General features: G+C 35.3%; 1 pseudogene; it reads left to right on the top strand.

Annotated features, from left to right (window-relative positions):
* The first annotated feature begins 3,294 nt into the window (after positions 1–3,294).
* Positions 3,295–15,581, top strand: part of LOC110685951 — a 32,000-nt pseudogene continuing 19,713 nt past the window's right edge.

Below are 15,581 nucleotides of genomic sequence, written 5' to 3'. Positions count from 1 at the left end.
TTACTATACCCCCATCCATCTTTTTTTTTTCTCTCTCATCACCCATAGGGTCCACAATTACCGCTTCTTAACCACCATCAATACAACAGTGTCTGTACAAGCGGCGGCGACGATCAGAGGTAATGAATTGCGTCACCTCCAATCATTTTTCTTTTTAAATCTCCGGCACCACGGTAACCAATTTTGGACGCCAGTCAACCGTGGTCAATCGGAGTGCAAAATCGGTCACCCGGGATGGTAATCGTTTGGATGCCAGTTATCGTGGTCAACTAGTGTTGAAAACCAATTGATTACCGTCCCGGGTGACCGGTTTTGTACGCCGGTTGTTCTGGTCGCTGGAAATTAAAAAATCCACCTTTCCGCTCGACGAGGAAGGTGGTGGGTCGTCATTTTTCTGACAGTTGTTGACAGACTTTTCGAACTCATCACGTAGTACTTTCTATTTGACCCGAGAAATTCAGGACCCAAATCTGATCTGTAACCGACCTAAACTTAATCCAAATCCGAATTCAACCCGATTTAAACTCAACTCGAACCCGATATGATCCGACTGGAACTCAAACCGAACTGATTTGACCCGACTTGAACTCAACCCGATCCGAAAATGACCTGAAAATAATCGATTTAATTCAATCTGTTTTAACCCGAACTGATATTAACCCGACCCAATTTTAAACCGATCCGATTTAAACCCCGCCATAATTTTAAGCCTAACCTATAATTGGCCATTTTTTTTCAAGTTCATATACTACTATATATTTATAAATTTGTTAATTATTATTAATAAGTTAGAAAGTTTAAAACTCTAACAAAACTTTATACAAATTGAAAAAGCAAACTAATAGTACTCGTAGCCTCGTGAGATCAATCAATTGAAGAGTAGTACCTTAAAAAGAGGACATTCTTTTTTGTATATCACCATATGTGACTATCATCTATCTATCTGTCTATCAGTCTATAACTAGTTCATTACTAATCGTCTCACTTATGTACGTAGGTATGATAAATTATTGATAATTATTCAATTTAAATTTGGCTCCAAGATAAATATTACACAAGAATTGATTGAATGAGAAAACTAGTTCTTTGCATTTTGTGATAATTAACCACACAATATGAGAAATGACACATGAATTACTTGATATCAACCCAATAATAAGGTAAAAATTCAATAATTACTCTAGTTTAAAAATGACCTTATTTGGATATTGAATTTGGTCAACTCGACCAATATCTAGACAAACACGGAAAGGATTTGAATCGGAATTGACCAAATACTGAATCAACCTTATCTTAATCAAACCGAAATTGATCGAATCGAAATTATCCGAACCCAAATCAACCTGATCCAAATTCATCTGACCTGAAATTAACCCGGTCAAACCTGTTTTGAACCCAATTCGAATTTATCCGAACCGAACATGAACCAATCTGGAGTTGGCCGGACCCATATCCGACTCGGACTCGATAGACCATGACCCGAATCTGTCCCGACCTGACCCGATCCGAGTTAAAAGAATAATTTTGACCCGAACACATCCGACCTGAATAGATCCGACCCAAACCCCTTTCGATTATCCGAATTGACTCCTCTAACATGGCTAATAGAGATGAAAAGGTATTGAGACCTATCCGCATCAATTGACTAAACTTGGGAACTGGAAAACCATTGAACTTTCCAACTTTTCTGCTCGTACCCGTATAACCTTTTCATCTTTCTATGTAAAAAGACAAGAAATCCTGCCGCTTTGAGAGTTGTTTGAAAATGGGAGAAAATGTTAGAGAGTGGCCGGTGATCGGAATCGATCTCGGTACAACATACTCTTGTGTTGCAGTTTGGCGTCATGACCACGTTGAAATCATAACAAATGATCAGGGCAACCGTACGACACCGTCTTGGGTTGCTTTCACTGACTCCCACCGCCTTATCGGTGAAGGTGCCAAGAACCAAGCCTCTGTCAACACCGCCAACACTATCTTTGGTTTGTTTATTTATATTATCGTCCATTTTCCTGCTGGCTAGTTTCATTTTATTTCGTATTTCAAAAAAAAAAATTATTTGCTGTTTTGTATTATACGGAGTACTTTGTACTCGTACTATTTTCATAATTGTATTGTTTACTTCTTAAATCTGCTCATTTTCTAGATGAAACACTTTTATTTATCCGTTATTAAGGACATTTATGATGTAAATCATTTTGCCAAATTATATGAAGGATTGCCAAATTATATATCTAGTTTATTAGTAATTGCTTACCAAAGAGCTCGTGATTTTCAGGTTAGGGTTTACAATTTATGGAAATAGGTCAATTCTATATAAATGGGGTGTTCAATTAGGGGTAATTGTTCAGTGATTTAGAAGGGGGAATGGGGTTTCGTGATGGGGGATTTCATAATGGGGGTTTCGTGATGGGGGATTTCATAATGGGGGGGAGGGGGTTGATTAATTGATTCGATTTTCTAATTATTGTATTGTGGCCATTAACGGAAATTTGTTGAATCAGTAATGCTGGAATATTATCTTCGAAATATCACAACTATTATCCTATTCCTAATAGAGTAGTAATAGCCCTAATAGGTACTTGTTCACGAAAAACTCTAATATGTTTTGCTAGTAATTTTGAACAAGAATATATTGAAAAGTTATTGAGATACCTGGATATCAAAGTGAAAATTTTAAAATGATATACTAGTATGTTGATTTAGCTGAATGTTTTTGAAATGATATCATTGTATGTTGATTTAGCTGAATGTTTTTGAAATGATATCATTGTATGTTGATTTAGCTGAATGTTTTTGAAATGATATCATTGTATGTTGATATAGCTGAATGTTTTTCACTATTACTCATTTTAGCTTCTCCATCGAGGGGTCATTTACTCATTTGTTAACCTCTTCCCTTAGAAGCATCTACACATTTTCTGATTTTCCTATGTCAATACCCACCTACACAACTAGTGACTAACATAAGGCACACACACGTGTGTGTGTGTGTGTGTGTGGGGTGTGTGTGTGGTGGGTGTGAGTGTGTGGGGTGTGTGGTGTGTGTGTGGGTGTGTGTGTGTGTGTGGCGTGTGTGTGTGTGTGTGGGTGTGTGTGTGTGTCTCTGTCTGTCAAACATTCATAATTACTCCAGAAGCTTAGATGGTTAAAATAATTTCATTTACAGGTTTGTTCTAATATCCCTTACTACTTTTTCCCCTTTAGAATGTGATAAATTGTTTAGCTTAATTTTATGCTTCCTTTAAATTTTGTAGTCTTTTGATAACCTTCCCTACATGATATCAATGACAGATGCAAAGAGGCTTATTGGTAGACAATTCAGTGATGAAACTGTGCAGAAAGACATAAAGTTGTGGCCATTCAAGGTTGTAGATAGTAGTGATCCAGGAACAGAATCGAAGCCAATGATTGTGGTCTCCTACAAGGGTGAGGAGAAGAGATTCACACCTGAGGAGGTATCTTCAATGGTCTTGATGAAGATGAGAGATACTGCCGAGGCTTTCCTTGGCACCTCAGTGAAAAATGCTGTTGTCACAGTTCCAGCATACTTTAATGATACCCAGCGTCAGGCAACAAAGGATGCAGGAACTATTGCAGGGCTCAATGTAATTCGTATTATCAATGAGCCAACGGCTGCTGCCATGGCTTACGGTCTTGAAACAAAGGCTAATGGTGTGGGTGCCCCTGCAAAAAAGGTTCTAATATTTGACTTAGGTGGTGGGACATTTGATGTGTCCTTGGTAGCCATTAAAAAGGGCGAATTCAAAGTTAAAGCTGTTAGTGGTGATACCCATCTAGGCGGAGAAGACTTTGATAACAGAATGGTAAGTTATCTTGTGGAGGAGTTTCAGAAGAAGCACAAAAAAGACATAAGTCATAATCATAGAGCTCTTGGAAGATTGAGAGCTGCTTCAGAGAGAGCCAAAAGGGAACTTTCCTCAACTCCCCAGACAACTGTTTCGATTGATTGCCTATTTGAGGGCATTGATTTTACATTTACCATAACTCGTGCTGGTTTTGAGAAGCTGAATATAGATTTGTTTAGGAATTGTGTGGACACTGTTGAGAAGTGCTTAGCTGATGCCAAGGTGGGGAAGCACGATGTTGATGATATCGTCCTAGTTGGTGGGTCAACCCGTATTCCAAAGGTTCAGCAATTGTTGCAGACTTTTTTTAATGGAAAGAACCTTTGCAAAAACATTAATCCAGATGAGGCTGTTGCTTATGGTGCAGCTGTCCATGCTGCTGTCATGTGTGGTGTTGGCAGCAGTAATAAGGATATCGTTCTTGTTGACGTCACACCTTTGTCACTTGGACTTCAAGATTATTTAGATAACATGGTTGTTGTGATCCCAAGGAATACAACCATTCCAGCCATGATGTATACGAAATGGTATACTATAATTGACAATCAGAAAAGTATGATGTTTTCTGTATTTGAAGGTGAGAGGTCCATTGCCAAGGACAACAATAAGTTGGGGGAGTTTACTATTTCAGGTTTTCCTCCTGCACCGGCAGGTGACATCAACTTTGACGTCTGCTTTGATGTTGACGTTGATGGTATTCTTAACGTATCAGCAGTGGAAACAAGCACTGGAAACAGGAAACAAATTACCATTCTCAATTACCAAGGTCGGCTTTTAAAGAAAGACAAAGAAAGGATGATAAAAGAGGCTGAAATGTACAAGGCTCAAGATGAGGAGCATAGGAAGATGGTGAAAGCTAAAAATGCACTCCAGGATTATGTCAACAACATGTGGGAAGCTGCGTATGTTTCTGGTAATATTGGGACTGACACTTATGAGAAGAAGATAAAGGATGCCATCGAGCAGACGTTTTTATGGCTGGAAGAGAATTCTGATCTTGTTACAGCTTCAAAGTTTGAGGAGAAGTTGAAGGAGCTGGAAAGCATTTGTCATCAATTTGGTTTATTGATGCTCTAAGCCGCTACAAATAGCGTATTCTTTAGTGTGTACTAGTAGCTATTACATGCTGAAGCTGCTACTGTCTACTCTGCCAAATTTGCTTGAAATTGCAGTATTTTGTTGTGAACATTATTACAAATACTAGAACCACTAGTAGCTGAATTGGAAGCATGTCTTCTATACTAGTAAATAGTAATTTACTTGTTTATTTCCTTTGGTACGAAGTATTTTGCAATTTGGCTCATTGAGTAGGAAATTAGCCAATATTATCCTCTTTGTGATTATGAACCATCTGCTGTGTTGAGCTTGATCAAGTTTCTGGAAATGTTTGTTTTCAGCATGTTTCATAGGTAACTATGCTTTTGTGCTTCTTTTGTATTATTTTCTCCTAAATGTCTTGTATTGTTTTCAATTGATTATTAGTTATCCTGTGCAATATTCAAGCACGTAAAGGAGTGACTGATCAGATACGTTTTGCTTTTATTTCTGAATTTTAAGTCTTCTAACCAATTTGTACTTTGTAGCAAATTCTAGCCTAGAAGCTATCAAATACTGTATATAGAATTATGAATCATGGCTGTGATGTTAGAACTAACTATTTTGATTTAGTGCCGTCGCGTGACAAAGTATTTCTGGCTTACTGCCCAATCTGTCCCGTATTATACACATAAACTCGTAGCAATTGTCCTTTACATAATTAGGATTAATGGTTAAAGGGTCAATTTATGCTCATCTTTACTCAACTTCACTAGTTCAAGCTTGGCTACAAAGGGTTGATGTTTTTAACATATACATTGGAAATAAAATCACTTGATAATGTTTTTTGTGATTGTAAAGCACAAATTTTAAATCTGAAAATAAGAGGTTCTAAATAAATGAAATAACATAGTGTTAATTATTTCAGTGCATGGCACGAGCACTAACACAGTAACATAGTGTTAGAACTAACACCAGCAATGACTTGGCTGACTTGGATTCTTGATTGTGGCCGTTGACACCTTGATCATCGACGGTAATCCTCTTATTAGCATTGGAATTGCATAAGTTGTGAAGTGCTTGATGTACTTCTTGGGTGAGATGATTTTTTTTTGTTGTTAAATTTATTTATAAGATTTGAAGAGGTTAATTTAATTTAAAAAATTACCAATGGCAACAAAAAATATTGTAGTCATTGCAGTATTTTATTCTTCTTAGCTGTTGCTTTTCAATTTGTATGTTATATGTATATTAGTTTGATTGTCCATTTAAAAAATAAACCTCTAATCACTCCTTCATCATCCCCTTCAATTATGAATATCAATAATATTGTAAAAAAATTTACTCTAGTGCATTTACCTAAAACCGATTTGTTCATAAGAAATTCTTATATATGACTAGTCACACAATCAAAGTCGCACTATTAGTTGATGGTTTGACCACTTCACATATACGCATTTAATTGATTAATTAGAGTTATGACGGTGATCAAATGGCTTTACATCGACATATGAGGAGTTAGTTATCACAATGGACAAATAGAGTTACCCTTATAAATAGTTAGAAATTTTCTTTTAATCATTAAAACAAAAGAAAATGAGACAAAGTAGACCCTGTTCTTTAGAGCTACTTTGCTTTGTTGAAATGCTCGCTCTGCTCATAAGCTCAAAATAACATGACCTTATTTTGTATACATTTTATTTTTGTAAGGAATGGATGATGTTACTTGTATAATAAACTAGCTTAACCCTAAACTGCTCATCTATATGTTTTTAAAAAAGTTGTACTAGTTTTTTTTTTTCCTTTTATTATTAAAAAGATATATATTAATTAAGATTATACAAAATAACTATAAGGTTGATTATAAATTATTACAACTGCATTGAAAGTTAGCTAGGAAAACACTAGGATTAGCCCCTTATGTGAACAAATTTAACAAACGTTATCTTAGAAAAAGACGGGAAAAAGATAAGAATACTAATATACTATTGACCAAATTTATTAAAATTTGGAAAAAAAGGTCAATAAATTCAAATCTTGAATGTATGTAACAATAGAAAATAATTAAATTTTAGTCAAACATAATAAAACTTTCCTATATTTTAGCTAAAATAAAGGAAAAAGGCATTTGAGAGAAAATTTTACACCACTAATTAACAGTAGTGACAATCATTGGCTTATTATCTTTTTCATCCGAAGCTATAACCTTAAACGGCCACAATTTCATGTCGTTTTGAACTGTTTCATCCTTGAACTTTTTACCAATAAGCCTTTCTGCATCTATCAACGATCAACATATAAAAAAATTAAAAAACTAAAAAGAATTGTTCAAAGTTCAAAATATAAAAAAAATTAAAAAAAAACAGTCAAAAGTGTTTCTCACCAAACAAGGGTTCTTTAGATTCTCAATTTTTTTTAGCAGTACAAACTTTTACTAATATTTAAAATAAATAAATTTAACCCTTATAAAGACATGCAATTCCTAAAAATCTAAGACTCAGTTAAGATAAGGATTAGGATTAAAAAAGATAGTAGATTTTTTATTTGGCAAAATCGATTTATATAAGTTATAGTTGTGCAGTTTCTTATAATATTTTCCCGTACAGCCATGAATGATAATTAGATTTTCAATTTGTTTTGATATACTTCCTCCGGTTTTTTTTTATTGACACGTATATTTAATCACGTTTGTCAATACAGAAATTCAACCATTAATATCTTTAATTACCGATAAGTAAAAATTCTGAAAATTTGATATTGAAAATATTATTGTGACGAATCTAACAAAATCCCACATGAGTATTTTTTTCATTACGTATAAAATACAAAATACGATTAAAGAGGAATGTGTGAATATTGCTAAAGTCAAAACGTGTCTACTACAAACACGGAGGTAGTATATATTTGTTGAGTAAGAAAAATACTTTTATATCTTAGGTCATAAATTAACGGGAATTTTCTCCTAATCTTAAAACTTGTATCCCAAGCAAAGCGTGTACTCAACTATAACTTTAGTATATATGTACCATATTAGGTAAGTCTAAAGAAACAACTCCTTATTCAACTATATAATTAAGCTAGAACTCTAATCAATTAGATTAAATTCAAAGCTAAAATTTTAGCCGGCTTAACTGCTTATATATATATATTACTTGTTCGCTTTCGGTCATTATATCGGAATCAAACATCATACAACAAAGATAATGTTTCATCTGACGGACGTCTTGGGTATAATTGCAAGTTTTCTTGCATATCCCTTCGCCGCTATAACTTTGCTTTTCATCGTCGTGCTCATAAGAGCATGTTATCATTGCTGTTGCGGCGACGAAGATGATGATGTCGATGTAACAACAACAGCTCTTCGCCAGCATGTCCGAGTGTCGGTCCCCCTAGCGCACCCTCAACGTCAAGGGAGATCTCAGCGTGTACCACGCATCCCGAGATCAGAACATCGAAATCAAGGGGAAGTGCAACCGAGTTACAACCATGATAAAGAATCTGTAGTAGTAATAGACGTGGAGAAATTACAGGAAATTTCTAAGAATTGCGATGATTGTGTCATATGTTTGGATAGTTTTGTGGGCGAAAAAGATGATGATGAGTATGGTGGTGTTAAGGTATTGGAGCAATGCGGGCATAAGTTTCATGGGTTTTGTATCGACGAATGGCTAAGTAAGCACCGTACTTGTCCTCTTTGTCGAACGTGTGTCCGTTCTAATGTATTCCGTACCTTAAGGGAAGGCGTAGAGCTAGTTTGAGCAAATAGTTTGATGGTTATGTACATTATTATTCGTATGGCTAACTTCTACCATTGTGTAATGAATCTTGCAACTTTCATGTGATGGTTGTGCTATTTAAACCCTAACTAAATGAAAATTCTATAGCAGTCATTTGAAAAACGACAATCATAAGGTTGTTCTTGTAAGTTTGTTAGGGCTCGTCGGCTTTAATAGCCTTTCAGATGCTGGCTTAGCCAAAATATTTGTTATATTCTTGTTTCACTTAATTATATTGTATTAGTGTGTTTAAGGTTTGTATTTGGGGTTATTTGTAATTTTGGTGAAGAGATTATTACAATGTAATATTATGCGGTTCTTGTGTGTGAAAATTAGGTTTTGTTTGCATTTTGTTTCATCTTTGAAGCAGCGGAAAGGAAAAGAGTATTTTTACTTAGGGTGTGTTCTATTCACCTAATTTTTACTTATAAGAATTTATCTGATCTTACTAAAACTTATTTCAATTGTAATGTGTACTTGAATAACCCTTATTAGAATTTATTTCTTATTTGAACTTATTAGAGTTAAAATAAGTGAAAATAAGATGAAGAGTACAGGACATGCCACATTTTCCTTTATATTATTTTTGAGACAATCGTGAGGAAAAAAAAAACTTAATTTTCGTGGTGACATTAGTGGTCACGGCCACAAAATCCATAGTTTTTATATTATATTTTCTTTGTTCCCGAAAGTTTAATGAAGTGTAGAAGTGAGTGAGTGGAAAATATTGTTGAACTTTTGAGAATGATATGAATGTGATGAAAAACAAAAACCTAGAAAGTTGGATCTTTAGAAATTATTTAATTTGCTTGTGGTGAATTGGTGATGTATCAAACAAGCATATCTAACATGAATATTTTTTTTCAATAGCTAGAGTACTAAGGGGTCGCTTGGTTCGCACAACGTAAACGGAATGGAATCAACAAAGGGAAGGAGGAGAAAGGAAAGCTAATCCCTCATTTTTGTATTGTTGTTTGTTTTACATAAACAAAGGGAATCACATTTGCAACCACCACTACTCTCCTCCTTCTACAACCAGTCAACCACCACTACCCCTTAAATCTACCATTCACCTACCACCACCCCTGAATGTCGGTGACCACCTACCAGTACCCTAACCTACTTCCTACCAAGCCCTTTCCCTTCCCCTTACCGCAATCGCCGCGACGCCCCTGTACAAACCGCCACGAAACCCCACGAAATCAGATCGGCCCCCTCCCTATGCCGATTAAGTAGCAGCCGTGAAATCCCACGAAATCAGATCGGCCCCCACTCATCACCAATCAACCACTACAACCCATTCTCACAACTCCCACGCGCATCAACCATATTCCCTGCCTAACTCCACCATCCAATTCGGCGGTGGGCGAGGGTAAGGCGAGGGTTTTCGGTGGTGGGCGAGGGTGAGGCGAGGGGGTTCGGTGGTGGGCGAGGGTGAGGCGAGGGGTTTCGGTGGGTTCGGTGGTGGCTGGGTGGTTTTGGGTAGTTTCGGTGGTGGCTGGGTGGTGGCGTTAGTGTGTCGACAATTTGTTGGTGGCTAGACGATGTTTCTAGTGGTGGTTGGGCGGTGGCGTCGGCGGGCAATTGGTGTTTTGAGGGTGGTCAAGGTAGTTAAAAGCAAGGTTGGTCAAGGTAGTTGGGTGAAGAGGAGTTTGGGGGTTAGGGTGATTCCCTTGGGGGGTGGGGAATGAAAATAGAGGAAAATGGGGTAATGGGAGGGGTAAAGGGAATGATTGAATTTGCCTATCAAACATCAACAAAGGGAATCATGACAGTTGATTCCCTTTCCCTTTGTTGAATACCCCCAACCAAACAACCCCTAAATAATATATCCTCAATTTCATTTGAAAACCCTAAATGAAGAACACCATCATATAATTAGCCCCAATTTCATAAATTAGGTACCTAATTTTGTGTTCAATTTGTATATTTGAATTTACAGTTAAGAAACTGATGAGCACACAATAAAGAGAAGGTATTGCATGCGGATGGATACACGAACTGATGTATAGTGCAGGAGGCTTGGCTGATATATTTGACTCGTTGGCTGATATGTTTCATGTGTTGGCTGATATGTTTCATTTGTTAGCTGATATGGTTTTTGTGTTGGCTAATATATTCCTTTTGTTGGCTGATATGTTTTTTTTTCCTTTTGTTGGCTGATATTAGACATGATTTGGCTTATATGTTTCTTTAGTTGACTGATATATTTATTTTGTTAGCTAATATATTTTAATTGTTGGCTTATATGTTTATTTTGTTGGCTCATCGACCTGTTGCTTTTGTTTGCTGATTTCATCCTTTTGTTCGCTGATATGCATCCTTTGTTGGCTGATATGTTTCTTCTGTTGGCTGATATACTCCTCTTGTTGGCTGATATGTATGTTATGTTGCCTGATACGTTTTATTAATGTTTTTAATGTTGACTGATACAAAATTTCAATTGGCTGATATATTACTTGTATTAGCTGATATAGAAAGTATGTACAAGTACAAACTATTTTAATTTCATTCTCTCTCCTCTTTCCCCCTCTTCCTCTCTTTCTTTCTTTCTCCATCCTGTTAGCAACTTCTCAAACACGCCCCTCACTCCATCTCCTTCGTTCTCCTTCAACGACCGAACCCAAGCCACCTCAACCACAACCCATCGAACCCAGACCACCGTACCCACAAACCACCGAACCCAGACCACTGCACCCATAAACCATCGAACCAGGCCACCGCACCCACAAACCACCCAATCGACCACTAATCACAAGCAGATCAACCCCTTAATTTTCCGTCCACCAAAACCCGCATCCCCACAACAACCACCTCCAACCAATCTTCCATTTCACGTTGGCCCGATCTTCCATGTCCATTATCGGCGATCGTCTTGACCAAGAACTTACGGTGGCCCGATCTTCCATGTTAGGGGGCATTCGACTTCGACCTGTTTGCAGGTGATGGCAGAGGAGAGAGAAAGATTCACTTTTCTTCTTAAATAGCAAAAATGCAGTTTGGCCGCACAAACTATTGGGTGTGGGTGGACGCACCCAATAGTTTGTGTATAATGAAAAAACCAAAAAAAAACATCTATTGGTGAGGCCCACAATGACGTTTTATAGGAGACTTTGGAATTCAATGTTTTTGAAAAAAATTGTTAGTGCTTATTAGTAAAATGAGAAGAATTGTAGGTGGTTATTTAAAAAAAAAAATCCTTGTAACACTTAAAATAGATAGATTACATGGTTTTTTTTTTTATTATTAAAAACACAAGCTAAGAGCAATATAAGTAATCTATCAAGCTCAATTCTATGTTTTTTTAAACCACAATATATCTCCTTAATTCTAAATTTCTAATTAAAAACCATTAGTTAGTTATTGTTGATTAAGAATAATTAAAAATGAGAGTAAGGGATAACTCAAGTGGTTAGAGCTCCCCTCCCGATTCCAAGAGATCTTGGGATCGATTCTCACCACTCGCCCTTGTGGCTCTCTAAACACCAAAAAAAATAATTAAAAATATGTTATTTAAAAAAATATGTTGATGTTGTCATATTGTCATGTTGGCTAAATAAATAAAATTTGACTTCTCAAAAAAAATTAAAAAAGAAAAGAAAAAAAAAGTATTTTGGAAAAGTAAATTTTATAACCTAAACCCCCCTTTACTTTATATATAGGATATTGACAAAATATTTATAGAAATATGTTATTGGAAGATTCCCTATACATCCATATATGTTAGTTATTCTCGTGCCAGTAAAATTAAGAAATATGAAAGAGAATCATTAAAAATAGTTTCAGTTCAACAAAAATAATTTCAATTCAGTAAAATTAATTTAAGTTCAGCAAAAATAATTTCAATTCAGTAAATATAATTTCAGTTTAGCAAAAATAAGGTGAAATGAAGGGCGCCTTTGTCGAATATTCGTATCACCTATTTCTGAAAATAGGTTGATTAGTTTACAGATTTTTATTTTATTCGTTACTTTTTCTTGATTTTTTTTTTTTAATATAGAAAAATTGGAATTTTTTTTTTCTGTATCTTGTTAGATATTTAGATAAACATCTTTTTTATTTTTTTTTTGTTGGATAAATATCTTTTTTTTTTTTTTTTTGATCCAAATGAGGAAAATTCCAAGAAAAGAAGTTGGATAAATATCTGTAATATTAAAGGATAATATTATGATTATTAATTAATCTAGTCTATGTTCATTAATTTTGCTTTTGTGGTACTCAAATTATATAATTCTAAAGAAATCGCAATTTATTTCCTTTTAGCTAGAACTTAATGATTTTCTATGTTACACGCTAAAATCTTAGTAAAAACTCATCATAACAAAGCGTCTATATAACTTCTCATTCAAGTAGAACTCTGATTAACGTGATTAACTTCATTAACTTTAAGAAGCACTAACATACAATATAATCCTTAATCCTTTTTAATATAGTCATTAAACCTTCATGTTTCATACACGGCAGTCCAAAACTCCAAACTAAGCCTTATACAACAATAATAATGGCTCTGTCAAATTTATCTGTGAGTGTAATTGCATATTTTGCCCCCGGTTTAATTGTGTTCATCGTTTTCATCGTGAAAGCATGCCTTAGATGCTGCTGCGGTGAAAATAGTACGAATCATGACGCGGCTGTCAATATAACAGTTCCCCGGCCTGCCTGTGGATCGGCCAACCTAGTACAACCTGAAGGCCAAGCGAGATCTTCTCTACCTGTACGAGGCAACCCAAGACAACATCGAAATCTAGGGGAATCACAATCATGGCAGCCCAACCGTGATGCAGAATCAGTAGTTATAGACATCGAAAAAATCTTGGAAAGTTCTAAGAATTGCGGTGATTGTGTCATATGTTTGGATAGTTTTGGTGTAGAAAAGGATGATGAGTATGGTGGTGTTAAGGTTTTGGAGCAATGCGAACATAAGTTTCATGAGTTTTGTATCGACGAATGGCTAAGAAAGTATGGTACGACGTGTCCTATTTGTCGTACATATGTCTATTCTAGTGTATTGCCCCTTAAGGCATGAAGTTTAAGCAAAGAGTTGGATTATTATGTATATTACCTAAGAATGTAATTAATGTACGTATGTGATCGATATTAAACCCTAATTAAGAACCCTGAAGGGGCTAGTCGGCTCCAATAGCCTTTCGGATGCTAGCGAGCCAAAATTAAAGTTATCATATATAGTCTCCTGAAGTTTCTTTATAAGTTGCTCTCCTTAGTATGAGTGAGCATACGTGTTTATATTCGTATTCGGGTTTTGCTTTGTAATCTTGGAGAGGAGATTATCTGTGGTTTATGGATGTGAAAATTGGGCTTTGTTTTAATTTGTCACATTGCATGTTTTTGAGACAGTTGTAATTTAAGAACGAATGATATGAACTTTGGGAAGCAACTTTGTTAGTTATTTAAGCCTTTGGGACCCCTTTAAGGCAAGTGCATAGTTTGGTTCTTGTAAGGTTGTTATTTTTTACAATGTACACTGGAAAAAAATGATAAAAATAACATTACACTTGATAATGTTTTTTTTCTTTGTACTTGTAAAGCACAAATCTATATCTGCAAATAATCGATTCAATATAAATGAATTAAAATTATTAATCTAATTAGTATGAGAATTTTTGGTACAATTTCTTTCTCTAATTCGATCTCCATTCTTAATTGGGGAAGTTGAGACTTGATCTCAATCGAAATACAGAGATATATACCAAAATAATAATAATAATAATAATAAAATAAAATAAAATCACATTTAAATTTAAATCAAATCTTCCCATCAAATAAAGATAATCCACCACAAAATATCACTAGATTTAAAATTAAATAAAAGATATAAACTAGCTTGATAACTTTATTGTATTAATTTTAAATTACATGATTTTATTTTTCTATTTTTAAGTGAATGATATACACTCGTATATAATATTATATATACTTCTTGTCAAAAAAAAAATAATAATAATTATTATATATACTTGCGTGTAATTGTACGTATTTCCCTCAATTATTGTGACAACTTTTTTTTTTATGTTACAAATTGTGCAGTGACCTTTTGAATCACCCTATATATTTACTTCATTAAGAAATTAAAAATTTGAATCATTTGATAGAAACTCCTAATTCAAATAGAACTCTAATAAACGTGATTGAGTTCAAGATTAAGATTTTAGCAGTGCTAGTATTAAAATAGATTCCTTGTTATATTATCAGTCATTAAATCTTCGTGTATCATATACATAGCACACAATTTGTATCCATCAAGTGCCCCGTCGTGCATCAACATAGTACTCCCGATGTTTCCTGTCGTGGATATCCCCCTTCTCGTTTTTCTTGTTTGGTTCCTCCTAATGGTCATAAATTCATGCTGTAACGATTTCTTTCATGAAGATGAAATTAGTTCGAACGATGCTGCTGTCAGTGTAAGAGCTCCTCGGCCTGCCCGTGTGTCGGCGACCAACTTAGCACAACATCCAAATAATCTAGAGGATGTGAATTCAGTAGTAATAGACGTGGAGAAATTACAAGGAATTTCTAAGAATTGTGCTGATTGTGTCGTATGTTTGGAAGGCTTTGACGCCGAAAAAGAGGATAATTGTGGTGGTTTCAAGGTTTTGGAGCAATGCGGGCATAAGTTTCATGGGTCATGTATCGACGAATGGCTAAGTAAGCACAAAACTTGTCCTATTTGCAGGGGCGTAGCTACAAGGGAGCTGACAGGGCCCCGGCCCCCATAACCCAATCCCGCGGCCCATGTTTTTGGTTTACTGATTTCGTTCTTTATCTTGTTTTTGTTTTTGCTTTTTGTTATACTTTTGGTACTTGGCCCCTGCAAATTCTTAATAATTCGTAACATTTCAGGAAGATATATAATTAATGTATGTGATATTAAACCCTAACAAAA

Source organism: Chenopodium quinoa, unplaced genomic scaffold (genome assembly GCF_001683475.1).
Source record: "Chenopodium quinoa cultivar QQ74 unplaced genomic scaffold, ASM168347v1, whole genome shotgun sequence".
Classification (NCBI taxonomy): Eukaryota; Viridiplantae; Streptophyta; class Magnoliopsida; order Caryophyllales; family Amaranthaceae; genus Chenopodium; species Chenopodium quinoa.
The sequence above is the reverse complement of the archived record's forward strand: the minus strand, read 5'-3'. Positions and strand labels throughout refer to the sequence as shown.